Source organism: Anoplophora glabripennis, unplaced genomic scaffold, assembly GCF_000390285.2.
Source record: "Anoplophora glabripennis isolate ALB-LARVAE unplaced genomic scaffold, Agla_2.0 scaffold131, whole genome shotgun sequence".
NCBI classification, from domain to species: Eukaryota; Metazoa; Arthropoda; class Insecta; order Coleoptera; family Cerambycidae; genus Anoplophora; species Anoplophora glabripennis.
In genome coordinates, this window is record NW_019416249.1 from 874,167 (window position 1) to 898,059 (window position 23,893).

At 33.1% G+C, this 23,893-nt stretch overlaps 1 protein-coding gene across 3 annotated transcripts in view; it reads right to left on the reverse strand.

Moving 5' to 3' along the window:
* LOC108904587 (protein phosphatase 1 regulatory subunit 14C) overlaps window positions 1-23,893 on the reverse strand; it is a 113,152-nt gene that overhangs the window by 64,281 nt on the left and 24,978 nt on the right. The window contains exon 1 of one of the 3 annotated variants that reach the window (XM_018707205.2): window positions 22,635-22,850. The exons of the other annotated variants lie outside the window; for them this stretch is intronic. The gene's annotated coding sequence lies outside the window, so the exon portion shown is untranslated. Of the gene's footprint in view, window positions 1-22,634; window positions 22,851-23,893 lie in introns of those variants that run through there. 3 annotated transcript variants of the gene reach the window in all.

Here is a 23,893-nt window from a genome sequence, read left to right on the forward strand (position 1 = left end):
AACTTGTTTTACAATAAAACGAGAAAACAATACATTTACTATTTCCGAACGTGTCGATATGGTGTTAGTGTATGATGCAGCCGGAGAAAATGCGCTCGCGGCGACTAGGTTGTACCAGGAACGATGGCCACATCAACGTCACCCCCCATGTGCAAATACAATCCTACAGTGCGTTCAGTGGCTGCGAGATATGGGAAGTGTTATTCCTCGAGAAGAACGACGTGGTCAGCAACTGGACCTTAATGTTGAAGATGCAGTGTTGGATAATCTTGACGAAGACCCCACTCGACGACTCGCACAGCAAGTAGGAACCTCATCTGGTAACGTACATCGCATCTTAAGGCACCCATATCATCTGCAACCAACAGATTTTACCCCCGGATTGTGATCAACGAATGCGTTTTTGCAGATGGTTTTTACGGCAATTTGCCAATTAAGTATATTTTCCTGCTTATGTTTGTGTAACAGATGAGGCAACAATTACCCGTGATGAAGTGAATTTCCATAATATACACATATGGGCCGATGAAAATCTTCACGCGATTAGGGAAACTCATTTTCAACATCGGTTCTCGGTAAATGTTTGGGCTGGCATAATAGGCGATGTAGGTGGGTCCCTATTTCTTTGAAGGACGACTAAACGCTGGCTTTTTGGAGAACCGGTTGCCTGAATTATTGGACGATGTGACATTACAAGTTCGGGCACGCATATTTTATCTCCAAGATGGGCTCCTCCACACAGTATTCGAGAAGTAACGACTCTTTTGAATCAAATGTTCAATCAGCGATGGATTGGACGCTTCGGTCCTGTGCCGTGGCCACCTCGGTCACCCGATCTAACTTCAATGGACTTTTATCTTTAGAGTAACTTGAAGTCATTAGTTTACAATACTCCAATTGCTACGGTGGAAGAATTGCGAAACCGTATACTTGAAGATGCTGACACAATTAGGGAAATACCTGGAATTTGAGAAAATATTCGCCAAAATTGGGTGCGTCGGTGCCATGCCTGTATCCGCGCTAACGGGAATCAATTTCAACATTTTCTCTAGAAATGGTAAGTTTTATTTCATTTTGCTCTATATTTTAATGGAGTTTGTTTAGTGCACGCAGTTGGCAACTACAGATGCTTATGGATGTGGTTTTATTTGCGAACTCTTGCAACAACAATGCATTTAAGATAGTAATTACTATTAATTATTATAAGAAAATATCAGTTTATTTTTTAAATACCTATCTATTTTTCTTAGGTTGTACTATTGCAATGAAAAATTCCCCAAAAATTGAGAAATATCTTTCTCTTTCAAAGACGATTTGTTTATGCGGCTGGTCTACAGCACGTAACTCATCGTACAGCACAGGGACAGGACCGTTCCAGAGAGAATATTTTGATCCATAAAAAATGTTTACACGAGTTAATGACTTTCTATCTTACCTCTCCGGTTTTCAAAAAACTCTGTGTGTTCTAGACAAAGGTCATTTTTAAATACATTTTAAATAGAAAATAGATTTCAATTAAAGCACTAACAGAAGTTAGTTATTGAAAAAATTTTAATAGTTAAAATGTAATTCTTGAACATTGTTTAAAAAAATACGTAATTGGAAAAAAGCAATAGCAGGAACAAATAAACTCTGGCTAATTGGCAAGCCCAAAGCCACAATTCGCACATACACACAAGTTTGCGATGCTCAGAAACCACTAAGATCCCAGGAAGCTAAAACAAGTCGATGAAAATAAACATTCCTTCGACAGGCGCCCGCTTTATAACATTATACAGCGCACACCAGCCCGTCTATATTTACACAATTCGGTTGCATTTGTCTGCACTGTAATGTAAACAACGACATAGCAAAGTTTAGGGCAATGTAAACATCTTCTATCGGTCTAGCTGATACCCAGCAAAGATAAGGGCAGGAAGTCATGTAATAAAGCTGTAAATTATGGTTTATGTCAACTATAGAAGAATCTAAGTGGCAGCTGATAGGTACAGACGACATAGACATAACTGCCAAGTCAACACCTTGTACATTGCAGTTATTACTACATGGTCTATATAATAAATTCGAAAAACATCGATGAAAGGTTGTCACAGAAAGAAAATAAAATATATTTTAACACCACTTCAATCATTTTTTATTTGTGTCAGTATCGACCCCTACCCACAATTTATTTAAATCCTGTAGAATCTATCACCTTCACAAATAACAATATGCAAAAGGACGAATAAAGAAAGTCACTGATATAAATACGTCAAGTCTTTAACTTTTAGAACTGTAATTAATCATCACGGAACACCAAAGAAAAGCCAATAAATATGAAACGGACTTTATGGTCTTAACGTTGCCAAAATATAATTGATTGGCGTTAGAGTTCTGGTTGATTAATAGGAGCGAATAATCCACAAATACTCTTAAACCAATGAAATGCAAATAAATAACTTTTTAAGCATCTAAAGTAAACGTTAATTTACTCAGGTGTTTCACTTTTTATTCTTTATAAAGCAAAAATGACAATTATGAAACAGTCATTCATAGGTGGGTAAAATTGGGGGAGGTAAAAATTGACCATATATTTGTGAGTGCGACATTTTTTCGCTTATTCAAGACCAGATTTTTGGTAACCTAGCAAAGCCAGTAAAGCCAAAATAGCTAAAATATTTAGAACTTTAGGCACTTCCGGTTATACCGGAAGTCGACATTAATTTTATTATTTTAAATGGGACACCCTATATATTATTTCATTTTCGGATTCTACGTGAAATTTGAGGGTCACTTTATTAAATATTCCCTATACCTAGGAGTTATAAACTAATGCAAAAAATTAAAGGGTTAACCCTTAAGAATTTCTGAAATTTTGCAGTGATCTTTGACATACTGTATTTAGGTGAAAAATGGTCGTGTCGGGAAAAGTATTTTGAAGCTCTAAGATTCTAGTTTTTAGATCTTGCGGTCGAAATTTTTTAGGAGCTACGGTTATCATTCTAGCAATTCTAAGAAATAGCGCGATAAAAAAATTTTGCAATTTTTTCCCCCGTCCACGAACTTGGAAATTTTTTTTTCAGCTAAGCCATTGCATGGACCAGATAGCTTGTTTATTCAGCTTCAATTTCCTTTTTTTTAAAATTTTGATACGACCATTCTTCATCGAAACATCGAACTTTTAATGGAAAAGGATTCTTTTGTCTCTAATCATTGATATCTCGGCGACATCTTTTATACGAACTTAAAAAACAGGAAAAAAAGAGTAATTTAAGTTTTTTTAGAAAATTTATGACTAAATTCGAAATATTCACGAAATGATTAATGTGAAGCATGACTTTTACAGTTCGATATAGCCAGAAGAACCCTGTGAGGTTTCATCTCGATCTAGCCAACCGTTTCTTTATTTCAAATACCTAGTCAAATTTTTGAAAAAAATGAAAGGGTCACGTTTTTTGAGCTTAAACACTTCATAATTACGATTAAAATGGATGGATACTGTTTCACTTTGGCTGCCAACATTTTGATAACTTTAACAAGCTATAACTTTGTTAACTTAAATGGAACACCCTGTATTTTTTTATTTTGTCGTATGCAGATTGAAATTTCCTTTCAAGCATTGTTAGTGTTGCCGTTACTACTTTTAGAGATATTTGCAATTTTCTATTTTTTGGACAGCTTTGCTCGTATCAGACCTGTTATCAAATTGGCCATGACCAGAAGCACAAAAACAATTAAAATAACCTGATATTTGTCGAGTCAAATTATTGTTGGGTCTGTAATAGTTTTTGCCGAAAATTTAAATAAAAACGCCTGGGGATCGTTTAAATTATACTAATGAGGATAATTTTAATTTGTTTGTTATTTATGGAAATGTGACAAAGTAATTTCAAGAACATATGTAGAGAATATGCTGCTCGATATATCCAGAAAAGTGAAGACTTTCACGAAATACAGTAAGACGGCTACTAGAAAATTTTAGAAACTTTGGGTGTGTGAAACCTGAACAAAATCAAAGAAGACCCCTGTTTTTGATAAAAATATGGAAATAACAATATCAGGTTACTTTACAGCATTTCCAACATTGTCGTTAAGACAAGTAGTACAGAAATCTCCAAAAATACTATTAACAGAGTACTACCGCCAACATAACTATGTATTACACGTACTCTGTCGCACTGAATGAGGCCGATTTCCAAAAAAAATTGTTGGAAATGTTTTTTTGTGTTAGAGTACATTATCATTAAGACTTCATATACATACACGAGAGAATACGTATCTTTGCCGTTTTACTGTGTTCAATGTGCATTTAGAGAAGTAAAATACAATAGTGGTAAGCCATTTCCAACTATCGTTATTCTATATTTTTTGCGCATTCATACAGTCCCCTGTACACTCCTTTTTAAATATAGCTAAATAAATGGATTGTCACACCAAAAATAGTAGATAATAAATGAATTACATACATTAGTAGACTCTTATTTGTTTATATTTAATAATTTTGAATATATGCAAAGAAGCATTTTCATGAATTTCAACTTGAACACTCTTTATAACACAAAAACTCTGCAATTTGGCAGTTGCCAAACTTGCACAGTTATGCAGCTCAAATGTATTTGTCGTCCTTACATTGTTTTTTTTTTAAAAAGCAACTTGTACCTGCAAGGGCACCTTATTTCTTCTGAAGTATCGCGTCGTGACCGAAAAACTGTTATAAGTATCCCCTGTTCGTGTCAATAATTACACAAATAAACGAGGTCCATAAAACTTTAAATTTACAACCAGCTGACTCTGCGACCCGACATGTACACAACGCTATGGTGTAATGACCTATCTGTTTTCTGCCTGTCTGCTGAGTACTTCCACACACACCCGCTCTCTGTGCGTCCTTGTCTAACAAAATCATTAATGGGGCAATTAACTACGTGGCTTATGATTTAAAACGTACAGGACACGCCCACACGCGGTTACAATGTATTAAGGATGATTTTTACTAGTCAATTTGATGGTTTGAAACAGTTGTTTCATACTTAGTCACTAATTGGAATATCATCGTAAAAATATATTGTTATTTCATCATTTGGTACATAATTTTCAATTTGGCCACTGAGGAATTAAATATTTCTCTAGATAATATTAATAACAAAGAACCAACAATTAAATTTACTTTGGAAATAAAGAATAATAATACATTACCCTTTCTAGATATTTTAATTAAAAAAAAAATTGCAATTCTTTAGAAACGTGTTTATAGGAAACCAACGCACACTAACAGATGTGAACCATCATATTGACATTGAGAAAGTAATTAAATGTTTGTAGGATAGTTGATTTCTACAAAGATGAAATTTTTGATAATGAATAATGAAATTCATAAAAAATGTACTAATAAACAGGCAATACTCTAAAAAATTTGTTGAAACGGTTTTGAAGGATATTGAGAGTAAAACAAATTGTCAGGCAACAAAGAAAAATTACATTCTCAATAAAATTTCCATATGTTCCTCTATTATCGGAAAAATTGAGAACAAATTTAACATTAGAACAGTTTTTCAAACAATTAATACTGTAGGGGTTTGTTGTCAAAGAATCGCCCAAATAATTATTTTTAAAATTGAAAAAATTGCCTTTATTGCATACCTTGTAAGTGCAATAAACATTATGTTGGAGAAAAATCTGCACCTATAAATATATAGTAGATGATCACAAAGATTACATTAAAAAACGAGAATATGAGAAATCAAAAATTTGCGATAATGTTTGAAAAAACTCACATCAATGGGGTTAGGCCAAAATTTTGGTGAAAGAAAATAATACCATTAAAAAGGAAATTAAAAGAGAGAATATTTTCTTAAATTATTCTATGAACTTGGATCTTTGTTGGCTACGAATTCTATGGGTAAGAGTTTACCAATTTCCTTATTTTTTTATTTTTTTTCACGTGGTAAAATACCCAAGAATAAAGAAAAAGTGTAAAAATCCTCTTGTAATGTTACATTATCTAGGGCCTTGTCCAATAGAAAGTGCTATTATAATATACTAAACTGGTTTAAATTACAACGTCTGTAATGAAAGCTTCAGAATTACAAACATTCATAATATTTACAATAGCAATTCTGTCGTTTTATTATGTTTACCAACAACAGCCAATAATAGCAACTGGTCGTTTAAGTATAAAGCTACAATATGCCGGATTTAATTATAATGGAACATTATATCTCAGTTTATTGATAAATTGTATAAGAAAAAAAAACAGCTATTGTATTCAAACGAGAGTTATTTATTTTAATCAATATCAACTATAATTAAATTTATATCACTATTATTCAAGCAATAGAAAATATATGTTTGATATGAAAAGGTATATTTGATTAAAGTACGAATTTATGTGAAATTTACTACAAATAATATTAGGTATTTATATGATTACCTTAATATTTGTTATAGCTAATATTGAAAATGATGATAAACAAATAATTACTTGTAATATATTCCGTAACGGAACAAAACATAAATTCTGCTGTGTATTGATGGGACCTAATCCAAACCTAACCAAACGATAGACAAACAATTTTTAGGACTTCGTGTCCACTACATGCCAAACAAGACAGCCAAATATGGCATCAAAATGGTTATAGTTTATGATTCTAGCTCCACATATGATTGATGTTTTTTCTTACTTAGGTACAGTAACCAGATTCTCTTTTGATACCTACTATGTCAAAGATCTACCTAAAACTGTCCATGGATCCAATAGAAACATCATTACAGATTGGTTAGGTCCATAAATTTGGTCAAAATCATGTTTAGTGATCCTCATTGGTATAGTACGAAGAAACAAATTAAATTTTTTTACTTGAATTGTATAATGTGAATATATGGTATTTTTTGATAAATAAATATTACTACATTTCTTTGACAATATATTTTTTTAAATATCGACATGGTAGTAGCAACGTTTATTAAAAACTGATGTGATATACCAGGGTTATTTTCCAATAATAAACTTATATTTACAGTAATTATAACTACATTTGGGTAGAGTGTAACATTGGCTAAAAAGGTGTATCATTGAAAAGATGAAGATACCGATTCTTCCATATAAGCTAAAACTGTTTTATGTTTATCGTAATCACAGAATCGAATGTGTATTTTTTATACAGTTGCTAGAAAAACAGTTCTAGTTCTCAAATTTCCTCAATCTATGTCATCTTACACGGTAATTTAGAATATAATATTTTGTAAAAACTTACAAAATGCGTGTTAAGTATTTTACGCAAGTCTTTTAGAAACCATTATGAAAAGGAGAAACGACCATAGTCGAACCGCTGCCAAACATTACATTGCCATTCATTGTACCCAAAATTACGCCTAATTTAAAACGACATTGCCTTGTTAAGTACCATGTACCGTGTAGGGTAATTATAAAATTGTTATGTTTGAGGAAGATCCAGCTGTCCATGCATGGGTGCAATTTCCTTAACGGTACAAATTAAGCAACATCCCGTATATTGCACCAAATTACAAGTGCGGTTATTTATATTAACGATCCGCAATCCAATTCCGCAAACTTTCTATAGAGGCGTGCGAATTATTACACGAAATTTTAATGAACGTGTGGGAAAATTGCCACAAGAAACGTTTTATGATTTTGCAATACTCCAAGTTGGCCGCGCAACTGATCTGAGATGACAATTGTTATCACCGTGGTGGCATTTTAAAGAACTAGTGGATTTTCAAATGGTTCTGCGTTATCGATATAAAATGTTTTTTAATGTGATTACGAATTCCCGATATGAACATATTTACCGTAAACTGCGTTAGTCGAATTTAAGTAGCAGTAGTAAGTCAGATAGTATTGCAGCTAATTAAAATTCTTAAAAATAATTGGCCGTATCCTTTCACGAGAATTACTCGTAATGGGATTTTAAGAATAAAGGGAAATTTAATTATATCCAATATGGCAAGGAAATTAACAGTCACTTATACTACTTATCTGTCAAAAAAATCACCCGTTTTCCAATAGTTTCCATAAACCATATTAATTCTTTGAAAATACATACTGAAAAAATTACGATTTTTTCCAATAAATCATAGATAGACAGGACCGTAGGTACTGGTTTGTCCATGGATAGGGCCGTATTGGTTTGTTTTCATATTTCAACATATTATCATTTAGTATTATTTAATAATTTGTCTTTTAAATTGAATTGTGGCACAGTTATGTGTTTGCGTTAAAAAGCATACAGGGTGGGCCAATGGAAATTTTCCACCCCGATTTTTTTGGTTTAAAATAAAAATCTGGGAAAACGCTCGGACACGTCGACTTTTGACTTGAGGGGGACCTATTTTTCAGTTTTTTTCATCCCCGTAGCTTTAACCCCCTAGCTGGGGAGAGAACAACCCCCCAAATTTGAATAAGGAATATGGGTCGTGCCATACCTCTTTTTAAAGGTCTCATCGAGTTCTTTATGACCCTACAATTTCGCCTCATTTGCCTCAAACTGTTCAAAATGTCCGCCATTAACATCCATGCAATAATAAGTGATAAGTGAGACTCTAAATAAATCTTTCTCTGGGGCCATTTGAAGTCTACAGTTTATAAAATACAGCCAGATTCTCTTCAAGTTCTGCAAGAACGCATAACTGTAGAATGTCAAAGGATAACTGCCGATATGTTGCAGAATATTAGAGAAGAGATAGAGAATCGATTTTATTATTGCATGGACGTTAATGGCGGACATTTTGAACAATTTATCAGATAAAGTTCACGTGTAGACCTAATTAATAAATTAGTAAGTATTTTTATTTATTTTTATTTTGACAAGCTGCAATTCCGTAACGAAAAAAAAAAAGAAGGGAAAATTTGGAAGGGCAAAAAAAAACCCAAGGAAAACCTTAAAAAAAAGGAAGGCAAAAACCCTAATCCCCAATCAAAATTGGGAGGGTGGTCCCCCCCCAACCAAAGGGGTAAAACCAAGGGGAAGAAAAAAACTGAAAAATAGTTCCCCCTCAAATCAAAAGTCGACGTGTCCGAGCGTTTTCCCAGATTTTTATTTTAAACCAAAATCGGGGTGGAAAGTTTCCATTGGCCCACCCTGTATATGACTTCATCAGCTGAAAATTTTAGGAAATTTTTTAGACGTGTTTTGCAGTAGCTTAACGCCTTTTAAAGTAAAGTAAAAGTCGTGTCCCTCATTCGAGGTCTGATGGGACATTAAAAAAGTTAACAACGACGTTGCAAATACGACCTTGTCACTGTTTTGGTGTCTTTTAGAGTTTCTAATTAAATAAAGACAAATTGTCAAGTCCATGTTTATTAAAATCCTTTCTTATTTTCTCAGCAAGAATACCTAACTAGTCCAAAATATATCCCAATTATCCCACACAAAAACAATTGCATTATCTTAAACAGCCATAAATCTCTCATTATTAATTCAATAAAAATACTAATTCGTGCAAGACTGCATCAACTAGTAGGTATTTACAAATTATCTTAAAATAACATCAATCATAATCGTGTGTACTTTATTCCCACAATAGCCCCATGTTCGCATTAAGAGGACCAGTAATTACCCAATTAGCCGATTTAATTTAATTTAATCCTCACCAAAGTAGGCGTACGGACGGTTCTGACTTTGTTTTATCTGGTCCAATCAGCGTTAAAGTCTATTAAAGCAACGAAGAACAGTTAGACGCGTTTTAAAGGATTAGACTGACTGAAGAGTGCCATTCTAAATATCCTATAAGCCAACTAGATTTCCCAATTCCTTATCCGTGACATCTAACTTCTGTTTAAAAGCAATTAAGGAACATTTGAATAAGAAAGTGTGGGGTAATCCGAAAGAGTAATGTTGGCAATCCATCATAGGACGGGCAACTGCCGATAAATTATTCCTGGATAGATTTCACGATGTATTCAGCGTTTCAAGGTACAATGGAATCCATCCACGTGTTGATTTGAGGCCTTTTTGTGAACAAGCAACGTGCTTCTCATTTTTCACTTTCTTTGAACGGATTTGTTGATATATTATGTAATGGTTGGGCTTTATTGACTTTTATGGGTGTACGAAAAATGTTTTTATCGAAAATATCAGTTGTAAAGTACATTAATAGATTTAGGAGATAGATAGAGGAGAATGACTACCTATTTCGACCAGAGTTCTGTTACCGCCCATCATAAAATTCAACTAGATTATTAAGGTCAAAGCAAATACATAGTTTAATGGCATGTTGAGAATCGTACTTTTAATAATCTCTTTTTGGGAACCAATTTACAAGTAAAATATTTCTTAAGACGTATCTTACGAAACCCATGACATCAATTGTTCGTGTGAATCAAGAACATATTTTTGAAACGGCAATACAGGATTGTATGTATCAGAATGATATAGATTTTCTATTTGATGTATGTACTTAAATTTTCAAACATAAAAAAGAGTACCTCTGTCGCTAAAAGTAAGGGACTGTTAAGACTTCAGTCATATTGCAACAATTAAAATCTGGCGTGAAATGTAGTAATATTTTACTTATTCTAAATGACAGTGAACTGGGATCTTATTTTTAATAAAGTGAACAAAGTGCCTGTGATTAGTTGGAAAAAATGTTTTTCTCACATTAAACCGTTGAATATGCATACATTCATATTACGAATATGAGATACTGATAGATTTACTATTAAGGCTGGCGTTTTATAGACAAGAAATCGCACTTTTAGTAAGACAATGATAGAACAAGTGATGAAGCATAACGCTCAACTAGACTAGCAACTTGCTTTATTTTTTTTTAAGATCACGGAAAACATGTAAACATCAGAAAATATGCCCTTCCTGTTTTGTCCGGCAAATTTGTAAATATACTCAATAACTGTAATCAATGCATGTGTTAATAGTTTCCTAAAAGCATTCTGCAGGGTGTAATTATGGTTATACTACCGTACGCAATTTTCTGTAACTTCAACAGGCGTGAAAAATCAAGGAAATTTAAGATAAACATAAAAATATAATTTTTTTCTTATTTTGAATGTAAGTATTGTCAGTTGTCTTATACCCTGAAGAAAGCTTATATAACTGATACAGTGAAGAGATATTCTTCCTAACTTGCTTAGATTTTCTAAAATGCTGGACAAAAAATAGTGCATATCAACGCCCCCCTTAACATAGGCGATGAAAATGGAACTGAATTAAATCAATAAACATTTATATTACTTATTAAACCCTTTCATCATGATTGAAAAACATATAGTAATGTATAAGAGTGTATTATTAAGTATTAATAGTTTTAGTTACAGTCTCGGTACATAAATGTAATTTTATCTGTCAATTGAAATTCCTACTAATACTAAATAGCGAAATAAATTCTTGGAATACAAATCAGTGCAATCTGATTTATGACCTAGTGTTAGTCATTCTCTTAAATCTATGAATGTACTTTGACAGCGGCTATCAAATAAAAACAAAAATTTGTACCAGTTTCTGAAAGCGTATAAACTACACACAATGATTGTTTTGGCTTTAAAAACAGTTTACTTTTTAATGTCGATATGTATAGAAAGTTTATACTTTGAAATTTGTCTGTTTACAAACTGTGACGATTAAATGCAAACAATTGCAAAATTGTCAATGCCAGTTGGCAAAGTGTCCAGGGTAAAAATAAACAAGAAAATCCAACAAAGCTGTTTTGCAATTGAAGGCCAAAGCCAAGTTAATCCTTTGTACATAAATTTTAAGAAAAAATCCGAGGAACGACATTAAACTGGTTCTGTCCTCAAGTTTTGTAAATACAAACAAAGAAAAAAGTGATAGATTCGTATTTTTGCATTACAATAGTCTTATTTAAATGTCCAGTTTCTAAAAGAAATGTAAAATCTTTAATGAAAAGAAACCTATGATCTATGATGATTTCACACAACAAAGCGTCCAGCTCTAGGTTAATGGAACTGTATTTCTGGCCTGTGGCAACACTAAACGTAAATATAGACGCACAAATATAGAGAACGTGGTGTTCTGTTTTATTTATGTTGACGTCACTTTCTACAAATATATTGAATTATTTTGCCAGATGTTCATCGGGAAGCTGCTGGTGAAATTGTATCGGCCCCTGCATGCGGTGTCCAAATATCTGCGGTGTCCCACATACCGAAAAAATGGATACCAAATGGATGTTTTTATGTTTTATCAATAAACTATAAATATACTAAAAGCAATATAAAAAATAACGCATTTTTATTCAACAATTTGGTGGATTCAGTATTTGAAGTATGTATTTTAATAATTTTTTGTGTAATTTCTTCGATACAGATCAAAAGAGATTCTATTCTGTGATAAGCTTGATATGTTTTCCATGTCTATGTCACTTCAGAAGGTTCAGCATTTCATCAGACCATTTTAGATCAAAAAGCCTTAATGAACCAACTATTGGTTTTCTAAATATTGCAATTTAAAAAATAGTATATATATATATATATCACTTATTTCAATGTCTCTGAAGATATTTAATACAGATAAATGAAATTTGAAGGGTTTATTCAATTTGAATAATACTTAGTGGCGTGTATTTCGAAAACTAATGGCTTGATTAAGTTTTCTTTTTGTTTAAAATGAATAAAATGACAACAAATGAAGTTGTGACAATTTCGCAAGCACCCTTGAATACGCCGTGATTTTATGAAAAAGCTTGGCGCGAGCAAATGCCTTTGGCTCACTGAGATACATCCCGTGCATTTAAAATGGCCGATACTGTAAATTTTCGGCAGTTAATAAATGGATCTGGGGTCGACGATCTCTGAGATGGATAGCACTGTGGGGCGAATATACTTTTCGCAGGCTACACCTGCTGATACAACGCCATTATTTACGGCCTTGGGCGTTATATTTTTATTAATTAATAAATATATAAAATGATTACTGGCCGGGTAGCGTTGAGGTGTAATCTTGGGAGGTACGAGGAAGTGCTAACTGTTGCCGGATTATAATTATTTCGTGGCACAATTTCTACCTGAAAATATTTTTAGGTACGTGTCGTTGGTATGATTTTTGTACACAAAAATGTAAATGAGTTGAATATATAAAGTACGTTAAATAGAATTGCGGACTTGTGTGTATATTTTTTGTATTGGACACTTACAGTTTAAAATATATTATAGCTATCGTTTGTGTTTATGTTTTTACTATATTTCGTGTAAATATACGAATATGTATTTACACTCACTTGTTTTGGCTCAACCAATCAGATAATTTACGGGTAGTGTTACCGTGTGTGTAGGGAATTCATCTGGCGGTCCAGCAGACCACATGTTTCATTCACCAGATTCATTTATGGCATAGAAATTGAGCATAGTGCTTTAACTATCTAAATAAATAAATATTTATGTAAGTATACAGGGTATCTCACGGTGACGGCGCATTAGAATTATTTCAGAGACTACTTCGTTTTGAAGTACCACTTCCGGTTATACCGGAAGTCGTCATCAACTTACTTATTTTAAATAGAAAACCCTATATATTATTGCAATTTTGGATTCTACGTGTTATTTTAGGCGGACTTTTATGAGTTTCCCGATTCCTAAAATTAACCGTTTTCGAGATACTTAATTTTTTTCAAAAAAATGGAGAGAAACAGTGACTAACTTCAAACCATGTGTATTTTATAGTAAGAAAGATAAAGCAACAATATTTATAGAGGGAATAGCTAGACCCCTAAGCTTCCCATCCATACTTTCAAAGTGGCTTAATTGCATACAGGGTGCTAGAAATTTAATGCCAAGTTTAGGTAACTTCAAACCTTCAAAAGTCGTTTTTATTTTAATGGAACGCCCTGTATGTTTTTCTATATTCTGATACACAATTTTATTCTCTTTCGAACTGTATCAAGGTTCCCTACACCTATCTCTTCTAGTTTTTAAGTTATCTACTATTTTTTGTGTAATCACCTTAAATCATATAATTTCTTGCGAGAATAGCTGTGGAATTTTTAGCAAAACTTCAAAACAAACAACTAAACTGTTACCAGTTATTTATTATTATTTATTCACAGACGTTGCAATGGGATTCTAAGCAGAACATTTACAGTTTTTAATGAGACATATCCCAATTTTCCACCAATGAGCAGAATAAAGTTAAGAAGAATTGTAAAAAATCATACACAGTAAATACACAATTTTAATTATGTATGTTGATAATAATAATGCACCAAGATAAAAAAAAATGACTTAAAAAAGTCATAAGTGTTCAATATGACCCTCATTAACAGCTAAGCACTTGTGGATTCTAGAGACAACACCATCAGTCACCGCTTTTGCTATTTCAGCTGCAGGCAATTCATGGAACGCTCTTCGTATTCGAGCAATCAAATCCTCTTTTGAAGCAACGGAATAAAGTTTTTGCTTTATTACTCCCCAAACATAAAAATCTAATGGATTGAGGTCGGGAGACCTCACTGGCCAATTCCACGGTCCTAGACGTCTCATCCATCTATCTTCAAACATTTCAGTCAGATGTTGATCGATTTGATTGTGACAGTGAGGTGGAGCCCCGTCTAATTGATACCAACACTTCCTTAGTTGGTCTAAAGGCATATCATCTAGAAAATCTGCCACAACCGTTTGCAAAATATTGAAATATCTGTCGGCATTTAAAATTTCTTCGTAGAGATGGTAAGAAATTTGGTTATATTTAATTAGACAAAAAACATTTACGCTAAATTTATCTTGAAAGTCTCTTTCCCGGATAACATGAGGATTTTCAGATGACCACAAATGAGTATTATGTCTATTAAAAATACCTTCTCTCGTAAATTTTGACTTGTCTGTCCATATAATATGTTGCAAAAATTGTGGATCTTCTTGGTACCGCACTAACATCGTCTCAAAAAATTGTACACGTTGCACGGCGTCACCCGAATGAAGAGCAGAAAGTACCTTTTTGTATGGATGCATATCATTAGTTTTTAGCATCCTGTGAATAGACGCTCGTGAAATGCCTAAATCATATTCTGCGGCACCAGTTGAGGATTCTGGATGAACATTAAAATAGGCTATCACATTTATTACATTATCTTCATTTGAAGTTATTAGTTTTGGTAAAATTCGTTCTGCACAAATTCGACCATACTCTAGTTGATTTGCTAAAATTCTTCTTAACTGCTCATTGGTGGCAAATTTGGATATGTCATTAAAAACTGGATATGTTCTGCTTATAATCCCATTGCAACGTCCGTGAACGAATAATAAATTTAAAATATCAGCATTTGAATATGTATTGTTTTCCATTTCTTATAAACACTAAGTTAAACTGTCACTGCAAGAGACTAACAAAAATTGACAGTTTAGTTGTTTGTTTTGAAGTTTTGCTAAAAATTCCAGGGTATTAAATTTAAAATAAGCAAGTTGATGGCGACTTCCGGTATAACCGTAAGTGGTACGTGGACACTATTATTTTAGTTGAGAAGGGCATGCCCGAAAACCCGGTATCCCAAATTTTCAAAATTCAAATCGAAGTACTCTCTGAAATAATTCTAATGGGCCGTCACCGTGAGACACCCTGTATAATACCTCCACGTGTAAATGATAGGTGATAGCCACTTCGGCTATTGCCTTCGAAATGGTTCGAAGATTCAGCTTCCACACCACGACGTGGAAGCTAAGGCAAAATCCTCATCGTGAGAAAAAATCTTCACATGAATGAATAACCTCGGTAGGCTTTTCTCCAAGAAAATAAGTGAAGAATATTTTGATTAATGTCTCAACTATTTTAAATTAGAAACCCATCTTATAGAGAAAATTATATCTCATTTGCCTCAGGTAAGTTTAGATTATTTGCTTTAGTTAAAGAGACTTAAGATCAAGTTAAACTTTCAAGAGTGTGAAAACGAATGTGGAAACTAATAATACTTTGATCGACCTATTCTGCTCGAATTTAATATGTCAGCTGATATCCCTTTCGACGAAAAACTAATTTGCTGCACACGCATAACCTCCACCAAATCGATTAGGTATGTTTACACGTAATTGGGGTTATCACAGAACGCATTAGCTTGATAAGGTGGGTGGGTTATTAGCGGAAATGCAGATTGGAAAATGCCACTGCTGTACGGATGACTAACGTTTACGTCGGTGCGGTAAAACTGACGGAATGAGAACAATGGGTAGTTAGCCGCTGGAATAACCAATTGATACTGTATAAACATAAACCATAAGGAATGGTCTATTCATATACTTTGTAGGTGTATGTTTTATAATTTTCCATCATTTCATGGGTGTTTCCATGGTTGATTTCACACCGATTTGATTGGAGTTCATCTCAATTGTTTCATTAGTGCAAGGTTTTCAGGTAGACATGCGGAATCTATAAAGTTTTGATCCTGACAAGTCTAAAAGTTATTGATTTCGGTTACAAAAATAAACACTTCATTCAAATTTGAAGTTGGTAGATATTTCCCTAGCAAAACAGTGCAATGCCTGGAACTTTGATTGGATGAAAAGTGTAGATTTTACAAGCATGCATATTGCATATCATAAATTTTATTTTCATAGATTCATCAGTTTTTTGTGAAAGAAAGACGTATAGCTCATGGAGTCTTATAGAATCCTTCAAGCACAACTCTGCGGAGATACACTATAGCCCCGGTAAGATACTCGACCTGCCGCATTTTAAAAGATGTTTCCACTCTGTGGAAAATACGGTTTCATTTGTCCCTAAGAGCATCTCCTTTCTTAAAGAAACGCACGTCTTCATTCCGCTCAGCGCACTATCTGTTCATTACAGAAATGGGGTTGGGAGGTATTGCCACATCCATCTTATAACCCATAATTGACCTCGACGAACTCCGTCTCTAGGCCCTTAAAATTCCTTGAGCATCAACATTTCAGCAATGATGAAGTGGAGCAGCATGACCGATGATGATTGAAGAGTACCTACTCGCAAATCTTTCTACGTTGCTATTTTTTAGTATCAGTAGAACAATGGGATAAGCGTATAAATGTGCAAAGGGATTATATTAAAAAACAATTTTTTGTTAATATATTTTACTTTCACAAGTTAAAGACTTAGATTTTTTAATCTTCTGGAGGCCCAAGATATCCAATGGATTAGGAGATTGAAATTGCTTGTAATAAGAATAATAAAGAATCTACAACATTATGTATGACAATTGCTTGTAGAACAAAATTTTGCTAGATACTAATTTATACAATTTGTATTTGAAAATTTAAAGTTTCTAATATTTATAGTTGCAAAATGAAGTCTCTCAGTCTACATAAGCTATCAGCTAAAATTATATATATATACAAAATGTTTCATCCAAAACAATTGTGTAATAAGATCATCTCATCAATCAATCATCTGATGCAGAATCAAGATCTGCTTCCTGCTATTTTAAAAATAATCTCTATTTTCAATGATAAAACTGTTAGGAAAATAAAGATTAATTATAATCTTCTGCATACCATCAAATTTCATATCCCTAAATTTCCACAATGACCTCCCAAAATTTCAGTAATTCCCACTATTCTTTTTCGTTGCATGACCAAAATTCCACTTTAGATATTATCTCTTTCTGAAGTCGTCTATTTCTAAAGTCGGACGATCGCTTCCAAGAAAATTAGGTATGAGTAACCGACAATATATAGCCCTAGACTTACCATACTTTCTAAAAATCCCCTAGTTATCTCTGCATCGACGAGTTTCAGACGCTTTGATGGAGCAATAAAGCTATAACCTCGAGTGTAAAATTTATTGCCAGGTTTCATAAATTTATGGTTGTCACATGCTTGCTGACATAAAAAGGCCCGCCGCGCGCCGGGTTAAAACGGGGGAAGGATTGAATGTTATAGAAGCGGGATTAGTTGATTTTTGACCCTAGAATTTTATGTGAACCAACATTTATTAAAACATGTAGTCTGTCTGTAATAAAAAGAGTTATAAATCTTCCTTGCAATAATTGATTATTTACTTCCTTTGTATTCCTTCATAAAATAATTGCATTTCCATTTGCATATTTTGTTTCCACTGCACATTTCCCTTATGTATAATCAGGTTAGGATTTATCCTGTCTGGTAGTTCGGAGTAATTCGAGAAAACTAATAGTCTCAATGAGGCCTAACAGCATTAAGAGCCGTTGCCCCGTCTGTATTTGCATGGCAAACAAGAGGCTTTGGATTTCTCTGAAATTGAATCTGCCCACACCCATATGTCGGCCGCAGTCGGATCCCGATTTCAGGTAAAGGAGTTCTTTTTGTAAAGCGGTTGTAACTTACTGGATTCAGAGGTAGGCACTCGTAATTGGCTTGCATTCTCTGGAGATTCTACGTCAAGGTTCTTAAGGCTACTTTTATCAAATCTGTAAAAGTTTTCGTTCAAAGAGATACCAGTGGTAGTTCTGGGAATTGTCCGTAAGGCTTCTCAAAAGTACTTAACTAAATTTAAATACGTACTATAGACCCTTGTGCCGTTTTGCTGTCAAATGATTCTTAAAGGCGAAACTGTTTGAAAAAGTAACGTTAATGTGAAAAATAATCTTGTAATTTACGATCTTTATAATCTATATACGGTATAGAGTCTTTGGATCATTTTAAGAAGAAGAGTTCGTATGAACCTCTGAACGGCTTAACTTTTGAGAAACAGAGTGTCAAATTTTTTTATTTATTTACTCAAATATATTTGAAGATGTTTGACGGAAACTGGTGAAACGTTTATTACACCAGTGATAGAAAGACTGGGAGATACTTAGAACATCAAACTTTCGATGTTATGAGTATTTTGGAAATCCCTAATTTTTTTCCAAGAATTCCATTTCATTGGGAAAACGACAATTTTTGAGTTTTTTTTTCTAAAATAAGCTTAAGACTCAGTTGAATAAATTAACAATAACTCCAACATTACTTGTTTTACAAAAAATCTACTAGTTTTTTTTTAATTAGAAATACAGTTTTATACACATTACCTTCAGAAATTTCAAAATTAAATCGTATTTTAACAAAAATTTCTATAGATTTTTCCGTCAAACTGGCAGTATTAGTACTACCAATTTGCTCAACCGTGTAATATTCTTATCTTAAAATAAATAAAATGCAAATATCTTTTTTCTTCCCCTCAGAAAATTCAAAAGTTCTACGCCAATGGTTTGATCAATTTTTGATAATCAATTATGTAAATGATATCGTATTTTTAACAATGTGAAAGTTATTTTGGGTGATTATCTGTCCGGTAAGCTTATTCTTGATAAAAAATAATATCTCAAAAATGACTCGTTTTTCGTATAAAATGGACTAGTTTCTTTCTTTATTGAAATGCAATTTTTAATCGAAAGCTCTGATATAATTTCTAAAATACTCAAAGGCGTTGAAACTATGGGGTTCTTGGAGATAGCGTCTTCCACTATTTCCGCCAGTGGCGGACATAATTGTATATAAATTTGATGATTTTTTTTACTCTAGTTAGTTCACCAGACTATTTCATCAATCTAAGACAAACAGCTTTAGAAATATTTGCGAAAATGTTACATTTTTCAAAAACTGTAACACACCGTTTTACAATTAATTTTTTTCTTATAATTATCCAAAGAATCACCTGTTGCTGTCTTCTTTATTACTTCATGTAAATCATTCGCTTTTTATTGCAATTTACGTCTTTAGTTTTAAAATATTAGGACGGAACAAGTCGTAGACACATGTAAAAGGTTCCGCGGAAGCAAAATATTCAAACAAAAAACAATTGAACATCAATTGAAAAAGATATGACAGAAAGCTGTAATTAATAAAAAATATATACTGTATTTTTTGCAGAAGATGGTAATTTCTTTATTCAACTTTCGTTTTGAAAGTATAACTTTGGAGAATTAAAACAATTAATTATGCAAATAGTCTGTTGACACATCTTGTAGGTATACAGGGTGTCCCATATAAAAATTTTCAAAAACGTCGATTTTTAATTTGAGGGGGACATTGACTTACATCATGCAACCCCACGTAGATCGAGGTATCAACTTTCAAATTTCAAATGGCACTACAAGGCGTATGATACATCGTTTGAAAGCTCCTTTGATACTGACTGAATCCGTAAAAAAATAAAAAAAATCGTTATTCGGTTCCAAGAAAAAAACATTGAAATTAAATTTTTGGAATTTTGTATTTTTAGATTTTTACATTTACATACAAATTGTTCATAATAGATGCTCAAATTGTGCACCCAGTTGTTCTTGGAGCCTGTCTCTCTGGAGTAAATTGCAACATTAGAATTATTAGAATTCTCGATCACCCTGTTGAAAAAACAGGAAAAGAAAACAATGCCCATGAGATTATCTCTTCACACGTGTTTGCCATACACTTTGGTATAAAACGGATGTTAAACGGCACTAGTCATCGCTGAACGCACAAGCGAAATATTTACAGAGCGATAAGATCTGTAAATCGAGCGGGCATTGAAATCCTGCGCTGCCTACGGTCGACTATTTCTAACCTAAAAAACTGATCTCAATGCAAAACCTCACTGATGCGTGGGTACCTACGCCATAAATTTTAAACTTTTATTACTGTTAGATTGAGCAAACAGTCTAATCCTTTATATACAGGGCGAAATATTTCGTATATAAATAAGACAAGTGGACAGTTTATCGCCATCTATGACTTTGCATATTTTTTAATGGTTTCTACTAGACGGACGACGTTCCTTTGTTTACGAAACTTATTTTATAGTTTAGTAGTATAATTTACTTTAAATTTTTTTCTGGCACGAAATTTGTTTGCCATAAAGTGGTTTATGGGGAAAAATGTAAACATCAATTGTTCTGTTTAATGATTAACAAAACAGATATTAATAATTGTTGCCAAATAAAGGGATTAAAATATGTTGAAAATTTATCTAATTTCATTTGTTTTTTTTTCTGTCATATTAAATTTTGTCAATTTTATATATTTAACACACAAACATATAGAGTGTACCTAAAATGCTTGGCCAAATAGCCATGATGGTGGATTCTACGCCACAAGTTAATAAAAAAAAATTTCTGTAAACATGTGCCCCGAAATACTACATTTTCGATAAACAGGATGTTCTAATCTAAATTAATCAAAATATGTGGTATACTTCAAGTTGTAAAAAATACTTGAAGGAAGCCATTAAATTCTGTAATAATCTAATACTCTCTATTTCAATCGTAGATAAGGTGATTAATTGAATAATAATTATTTTATTTAAAAAATAATTTGTTGCTTTTAGCAATAATTACTTACATGATGCTTGACACTTTATCATGTATCTCGAAAATGGTACAATACACTACTAACATGAAGAATTAATTGTTATAAAGCCATTATACTCTTATCATAGTAGTAACACAAACCTGAAATAACTTGGAAAACACTGGAGCAAAAATTAACTACCCTGGAAATTATAACTATACAGGGTGATTCACAAATGAAACCTGGTATTCTTTGGTGAATTTTAAGGGGAGCCTTTCCTATAAAGTTTTTACCTAGGATGCTTCGTTAAAAAATAAAAAAATATATTTTTAATTTTTTAAAAATAATTTAATAACTAATAAGTGAAATAATTTGAAATTGGGCACATGTATTCATGTAAATATTGTCCAAAATCAGGGATTTTCCTAAAATTTACATGCTCTTTATTTATTGTTGCTTAAATCTGATGAAAAGCATTATTTATTCTTTCTTCTAACTTTAACGAAGCGTCCTGGATAAAAACTTTATAGGAAAGATTCCTCTTAAAATTCACCAAAGAATACGAGGTTTCATTTTTGGTCACCATTTCTGAATCACCATTTGTGATATAACATGCACTTAATTTGGAGAGCATCAAAAATTAAAACAGAATGACAAATTTGTGTGAAATCGCTTCACGTTTTTTTTGCAATTAAAAAATTTGTTTTCAAATTTTAACACTAGAAAACGAGGCGTAAATATTTGGATTTTATTTTGAAATTAACATGTCAATACTGAAAAGTCGATCGTTATCGACATTTTTAACGATTGTTTTTTTTTAATTAAAAATTCTGATAAAATAATCTGTTAAATATAAATTTTAAAATCGAAATTAGATTCATTCATTGTAAAAACAAATAAAAATCTATAGACGTAAAATCAGTACAAATACTGATTTGTATCACCAAGTGCATATTTAGTAATACTTAAGATAAAATTTATGATTAAACACTTAAATTTTTTAAACGCGTGTATATAAATAAAATATGATCTAGCCTCAGCTGACTGGTTTAATAAACCTTTGATGAACTCCCCAGCGTATTGTAACCTTCAGAGCCAACTAAATTATTAACTATAATTAAGAGCACGCTACAAAACTATAAAACCAACATCGTAACCTTAAAAGAATCCATCGATTCCTCGGCTTTTTCCCGCAAAACACCTTTTAAGTCTGATTATTAAACCCATTAAGTTATAATCTGATTCACATATGTGCTAGTTTTTACTTAATAATCGCCTTGATGGTAGTTTCTCCGCCATAAAGAAACTAAAAAAGCGATAAACGCATTTTTACATCTAACACTTTTTGCTGCATCGCAAAGTGTGTATCATTAGCGAGATAGTGTGCGGTAATGACATAATTAACAACAACAACAAACTGTAACGCTGATAAGCTAGATCACAGCGTCGATCTAGTCAGATAAACCGCATGCGGACTTACGCTGTTCTATGCCGTGCTTATCCTGAGTGGAACAGAAGGCACCGCCCGAAAACGCACCCCGACCGAGCACCACTAGCACTGGAGCACCAGAATCGTTCAATAGATCACCGGAGGAGTACTCGCACCTGCCGCGGCAAAGGTCTGGGTTCGAATGCGATCAGACGGCGCGATGCGCGGGAGACGCGCCGGCGGAGCTCGGGCGCGGTCGCCGGCTCCTGCGGCGGTTCTGCCGGCAGGAGTCCGCCCGCGTCAAGGTCCTGCCGGGGGCTGGAACTGAGCGGTCGAAGGGGCCTTTGGTTTTGAGTTTGTTTTCTTGAATTTTTAATAAAGAGAAATGTTATTCACGGTTGTTTTTAGTTTCCTCAAAAACTATGTAGCCAAGTTCCTATACCAAAATTATTTTTCAATATTAAGCAGTTGTTGTCTAGAAACTTTTCTTAAAAAAGTGTTAAAAGTAAACCAATGTAGTGTCTTCTACAACTTATTTAACCATTTCTGTTTTTGATTTCTTCAAAAACCAGTCACTCTTCACCAAACGGTTAATCATTATTGGAATCTTGTTGATTATCTTTAACCTAAAAGGGCTTACGCCTCTTGGATCTCTTCTGATATTGTTTCTTACTGTACTTTGACTAATTGCCTAATTTCAGACCAAAAAGATCGCTAGAGAATGAGTGCGTCTTTGTTGAGTCAAGTACGGAGCTTCATATTTTATTTTGTAAGAAAATTCAGCCAATTTCAATCATATTCAGAATATTAACATATTCTGAATTAGAACATATATCTGCCATAGAAATGAAGATATATACCTATACTTCACGGTCGAAATTATAGAGAGTGATTCATCGCTAGCTTTTGGACTAGTAAGGGGGATGAAGCGTGCCGGGAACGAAAATCCATTGGCGTGTCTGCGTAAGGTGTCATCCATAAATTACGTAAAGGTATAATTACGTAAAGGTATTTTTTCACATTTTCAACTCCCCCCTCCCCCCATGTAAAGAAACCGTAAGATTTTTCATAACCCCCCTCCCCCTCCCCCACCTTACGTAATACATTACATGATTCAATTAATTTTTTTTATTATAAAAAAAGCTTTACAACTTCTAATTATAACATTTATTAATATATTTGTTATATTATAAATACATTTTAGGTTTACTTATAGCTATAATTAATGTAGATTATTTTATTACGTAAGAATTTCATTTCCCCTCCTCCCCCCCAAGTAAGGAATGATAAGAAAATGTTGAGCCCCCCCC